The sequence below is a fragment of the Alexandromys fortis genome, unplaced genomic scaffold (assembly GCF_014885135.2).
Source record: "Alexandromys fortis isolate MF-2015 unplaced genomic scaffold, M_Fortis_MF-2015_v1.1 scaffold_177, whole genome shotgun sequence".
NCBI lineage: Eukaryota > Metazoa > Chordata > Mammalia > Rodentia > Cricetidae > Alexandromys > Alexandromys fortis.
In genome coordinates this window covers 3,167,010-3,173,009 of record NW_026068056.1, presented here as the reverse complement: position 1 = coordinate 3,173,009, position 6,000 = coordinate 3,167,010, and the positions used below count along the sequence as shown (strand labels likewise).

At 44.6% G+C, this 6,000-nt stretch overlaps 2 non-coding genes across 2 annotated transcripts; one reads left to right on the top strand and one right to left on the bottom strand.

Moving 5' to 3' along the window:
- Positions 1-826: 826 nt before the first annotated feature.
- Trnac-gca (transfer RNA cysteine (anticodon GCA)) lies at positions 827-898 on the top strand. Its single transcript has one exon. It is a non-coding gene; the product is annotated as a tRNA-Cys (tRNA).
- Positions 899-5,106: 4,208 nt separating this feature from the next.
- On the bottom strand, positions 5,107-5,178 carry Trnac-gca (transfer RNA cysteine (anticodon GCA)). The gene has a single exon. It is a non-coding gene; the product is annotated as a tRNA-Cys (tRNA).
- Between the last annotated feature and the right edge of the window lie 822 nt (positions 5,179-6,000).

The following is a 6,000-nucleotide window of genomic DNA, read 5'->3' as shown; positions in this document are numbered from 1 at the left end:
TTTTTTTTTTTTTTTTTTTTTTTTTTTTTTTTTTTTTTTGCTTTGAGGGCAGAACACCTCAAAGGCAGAGGGCAGAGGTGAGGGTATGGGAAATGAGTGAGGGTGGGATGCAGAATGTAAAGTCAACAAAGAGCCAATAAAAAGTTAAAAAAAGAACAAACCAGGAAAAGCCAAACATGAGGTGAAGCAGAGAACTTCAAAAAAGGGGAGATAAGGACTGTGGGAGCCAGAAAGGTCGAGGACATCAGTAAAACATGACACACAGAATCAACTAAGTAGGGCTCATAGGGGCTCACAGAGACTGGAGCAACAATCATGGAGCCTGGATTGGGTCTATTAGGGCTTCTGCGCATATGATATGGTAGTTTAGCTGGGGTTTTATAGGACTCCTAACAGTACGAGTGGGTGTGTTTCTGACTCTTTTCACTGCTCTTGGGACCCTTTTTCTCCTACATTGATATGTTCAGCATTGATATGAGGGTTTGAGCCTAGTCTGATTGCCTCATTATTCCATATTCAGTTGATATCCCTGGGAGGCTTGCTCTTTTCTGAAAGGAAACAGAGGTTCAGTGGGTCTGGGGGATCCAGGGGTTGGGAAGAACTAGGAAGAGTGGAGAAAGGGCAGGCTTCAGTCAGGAGCATTGTATGAGAGAATAAAGAAATAAATAAAGATGGACCTCGAGAGCTCCAGGGCCGAGGAAGGCATCTCACCAGTCAGGTCTGGCTGTTTCTGGAAATAGGTCTGAGAGGACCTGTAATTTAACTTTATAGTCAGAATTTATCACCACACAGAAAACATGTATTAGTTGGATATACTAGTACCAGTGGGGGTATAGCTCAGGGGTAGAGCATTTGACTGCAGATCAAGAGGTCCCTGGTTCAAATCCAGGTGCCCCCTTATTTATGTTGGAATCTGGTTACTGCCTTACTGCATTCATCTTTGGCAAGATGCCTATGAGATAAGAATGTCTTAATTAGCCAAGGTTTCTGGAACCAGAGCTTCTCTGCCTCATGTACTTCTGTGGGTTCCATTCTCAGCCACACTATAATCACCCACTAACCCAAAGACTGGAACCCCCAAATTACATTAGTACAATGCACACAGCTGACCTCTGACCTGTGCTGAGTCCTCTCCACCTTCTTGTTTTCCCCATCTGGATTCTTTCTCTCATCCTCACTGGGATAGTGAGTTTTGATTGTCAGTTTGACACACTGTAGAATCACCTTGGAAATGCAGTCTCCATGAAGGATAGTGTCCAGATCAGGTTTGCCTGTGTTCCTGTCAGTTGGGGATTGTCTTGATGGTTAAGTCAACTGATGCATGAGGACACAGCACTGTTCCCTAGGCAGGGATCCTGGACAGTGTGAGTGCAGAGAATGAGCTCAGCACTAATGAGCATGCGTACATTCATTTCTCTCTGCTGTTGAGGGTAGATGTGATGTGACTAAGTGTGTAAAGTTCCTGCTGCCTTGACCTCGCTGAAATTGTGACTGTATCCTGAAATTGCAAGCTAATACAAACCCCTTCTTCCCTTACTTGCCTCTTGTCTGGACATTTATCATTTTATCCCAGGCTATGGCAGTTTCAGTAGAAAGAACCAGTATTTGAGTATAGAACCATGTATGGGAGCTGGCACAACAACTGGGGTAGGAAGTAGGCAATTACCCTAAAGACAGGGGTTAAGGAGCGAGTGCTCATCTGCCTTAACCTTAGAACTCCACTTGATTCTCCAGGGATGGGCGATGGGGTCTCCAATGTGGGGGCATAGCACAAAGCCTCTTGGATTCTAGGCTGATTGATGATCTGGTGGGCACCCTATGGTGGTCATTGGGTGGTACATCCTCTAAATCATCAGGATCTTTTCTATGGCAACTATCCTTCAGCATTTTTTTTTTTTTTGGTTTATCATAGCAGCGTTTCTCTGTAGCTTTTGAGCCTATCTTGGAACTAGCTCTTATAAACCAGGCTAGCCTCAAACATGGAGATCTGCCTGCCTCTGCCTCCTGCGTGTTTGGATTAGAGGTGTGCACCACCATTGCCTCGCACATCAGCTTTTTAAGTTTCACTCCACGAAGCAACATTCTCACCAAAGTTTCTAACTTTTTACAAACAGCATTTGCTATCAGCGCCTTGTGTAGGGCCTGGCAAAGCCTTACAGTTCTGGCGCTCCAGCTTATACCATGGACAGCTCCACATCGTGCCGTCCTTGCTGAAGATATGAATAGCCATGTAGACCTTCAGCACTGGGCAGAGAATTCATCTACCTCTTCAGAGTGAGCTAGATTGCATAAAACAAAGAAATAAATATAATAACCAAATTATCACAGTGTTGCCAGGCAATTTTGGCATATGCTCTTAATCCCAGCACTCAAGAAGGCAGGGACAGGTGGATCTCTTTTAGTTAGAAGTCAGCCTGGACTACAGAGTGAGTTTCAGGATAACCAGAGCTACAGAGAGAAACCATGTTTCAAAAAACAGAGGGATACATACATACATACAGAAAGAGAGAGAGAGAGAGGAAGGAGAGAGAGGGAGAGAGAGAGAGAGAGAGAGAGAGAGAGAGAGAGAGAGAGAGAATGATCACAATGCTGTCTAGTGAGATGGCTCAGCAGGCATTAGCACTTGCTGCACAAGCCTGAGAACCTGTGTCTGGATATATACCCATCTACACACTCCATGTGAAGAAGCCAGATTTGGAGGCACCTGCATGTAATCCTAGCACTCCTAAATATGGAAATATGGGAGGTGTAGTCAGGAGACTCTTTCTGAAAGCTCATGGCTGATGGACTTGAAGTATGCATCTCAGTTTCAAGCAGTAAGAAGGACTGCTTCAAATAAAGCAGAAGGTGTGGTGTGACACCCTAAGCTTTCCTCATACCTCCCCACATGCTCCATGGCATGCATACACCCATATGTACAAAAAGATACATCAGCCAGCCATGCACACGTACACACAAACACCTATAAACACACACACACACACAATATGCACACAGAGTTACAGTGACCCTGTCTCTTTTTTTAATACTACTTTTCATTAGTGGTGAGTCTGGCCCTAGGGCCCTGGAGATGAGAACTCACAGTACATATGACCTTGGGTGAGACAGTGCAGGGCTGTGGTAATGAAGGGAGTCTTCACAGGTACAAGGGCAAAAATCACTGGCATGTCAGGCAATCCCTGACTCAAGACTGGGTGCTTCTGTCCTGTGCCATGCTGCTGAGTCATAGAGTCTCTGCTTCTCAGTTCACCACCATTGTGAAGATTGAATCAATCCTTCAGGCTTCTCTTCCTCTGATCCATGGAGGGATTCTGCAAAGGGAGACCGAGAGGGAGGAGAAGGAAAGACAATAGAGACTGCTTCATCCCTGCTCAAGACGGATGATACAACATAGGTATCATAAATGTGGAGTTTGCTTTGGCTTGGGCATTATGAGCCTTGTCTTGTTTGGGCCTGATTTACCCAATGTTTCCCACATCTACAGCTTGGAAATCCTTATAAAAATTAATAGCTCTAAACAATGCATGAGTCTGAGTCATCCCAGAGTGTTTTAAGGACATAGATCATCCTCTGGTCATGTTTCCAGATTTTTTGGTTTAGGGGTTCTCAAGTGGGGACCAAGAACTTTTGCCTCTGGTCTACCTTACCTTACCTGTTTTGTGTTCTTAGATTTACAGTATTGCATCTATTACTTGGATCCAACAAAAAGGGAATGGCTACCCCATAACCTGCCATGCAGTCACCATTGCTCTTCAAATAGTCCAGAGCTGGGTAAAACAGTTTGCAAAGCACCTTCCAGCTTGACCAAAGCTAGTCAACAGGGAAGAAGCTTCCTGGTCAGCACCAACTTGGTTCCCCACCTCCTGTGACTAATATGTGTGGTGTCTTCAACAATAGGGATTTCTCAGCAAGTCCTGGTGAGCAGCTGAGAGCAATGGTCATATTCTGAATGGTTTTTTATGGGTCTCTGGGACACTCAGAGTTTAATTGAAATTGCCCTACGCAGGGGATTATGATCATCTGAGAAACCATAGATTACCAAATAAAACATCCTGTTCCAGACATGGGATACATCCCCTTGAGTTTTTGGCTAGAGGTGTCCTGGAACCCAAAACATGTTTCTTATTTCTTCTAGCATTAAGAATTTGTAGAAGCATTTCATTTGTATTTTAATAAATAATGCTTGCCAGAAGATCAGAAAAGTAAAACAGCCACACTGGCAGCCTTATAGACCAGGTAGCAATGACATACACCTTTATTCCCAGTAGCCACTATGACACACATCTTTAATTTTCGTATCCACACTGCTTTGAGATAGAAACCAGGCAATAGTGGAGAGATTGCCCTTATACTATACTGGAGAGAATTAGAAGACAGGAGGATACAGCTCTCAGGTTCAGTCTCATTCCGAAGTTTCCTGGAGCAACATTTTCATATCGAGTTCGAAGCCAGTGGCGGTCTGCTTTTATTATCTGGTCTTTAGGTTGAACCACAATTTCTGTCTCTGAGTTTTATTAGCTGTGCTTCAAGAACTGGCATTGGAAGGTTAACTACCATGATGATTTCAGTCCTGTGTGCATCCCCTGCTCCTTGTGGCCGAGGTTTGTAAGATCTTCCCTCAGGCCTTAGATTTCTTTGACATTTGTCACTCAGTTCACAGTCATCCACTGTGTCGAGTACTTGTAAAAACCTGATGCAATCCCACATCTTCCTTTCTGGGAACCTTTCCTGTATTCCGTCAATCCATCATTTCCAGTTTCTGATCGCTGTGCTGATGACAGTGTCGGGTAAAGTGTGGACTCAGAGTCCTGAGAGTTTGGGCCCTTGGGTGAGAGTTCTCTTAAGAGGATAAGACATGAAATTACTCTGTATTGTGGAACTCAGCGAGTGAGCGAGTGAGCGAGACAAAGAGAGAGAGAGAGAGAGAGAGAGAGAGAGAGAGAGAGAGAGAGAGAGAGAGAGAGAGAGAGAGAGAGAGAGAGAGAGAGAGAGAGAGAGGTTCTGGAGTTCATTAAAGACCTCGCACCTAATGGAGACCTTTCATCTACGCTGAGGTCCTCCCCAAGGTGAATGTGGTAGGTTAACTACCAAAATCATATTTAAGCAAGGGGGCACCTGGATTTGAACCAGGGACCTCTTGATCTGCAGTCAAATGCTCTACCCCTGAGCTATACCCCCACATATAGGTAAAGCAACATGTCATTAGCACCTCTTCAACCTTGGCACGACAGCTAGGCTCCTATATGTTCACAATCTACTGGTTCCTCCTTTTGATCTTGACCTGGCAAGAGTTTTACTTAAGTCAGCCCTCCACCTCCTCCTCTCCAACATTAGTCAGCCCATTTCAATGCCCTCTCTCTCAAGTGTGTTAAAGACTTCATCTTTGGCCCTGGAGAAGAACTCTTAACTCTTATTTTCCTTAAGTACACTCCTAATTTCCCTTAAGTGGCCAAGAGGTGACAATTCTGAGTTTTTAATGGCTCAAAACTTTTCCTTAAAGAATCCTATCTGTTCTCTAAGATAATAGGAGGGTGCCCTTTATTCACACCATCCTTTATTTATCAACAAACACCATGGAGCTTCCTTTGTTGTGGTCACTATCTGCCATATTGAGGACACAAAGATGTCAGTCATTTTCTTTTTCTTCTGCTTCTTAGTTTCAATTGGAGACAAATGTATGATCCCAGTCTTTCCTCATAAATAGCAGAAATCAAAGCATAGGCTGGTGGCCCTTTTAGGGGCTCAGGAGGGACTTCCCAAGGGGCTGACTCTTGGAAGTTGGCTGAGGAGGAATCCTATTCCCCATCTTCATAGGACTCCTCTGTGCTGACTCCCTGCAGTGATGGAGCCTTCCAGACACTTGGAGGCCAGCCTGTGTCACAATGTGAGTGCTACCTGGAATGGTTTCTGAATGGTAAAAGGGACAACTGGGGCAGTGGACAAACCAATCACTGAGCACCGTGACTCTGAACCCGGAATCAGAGCCAGTGAAGGAAATAT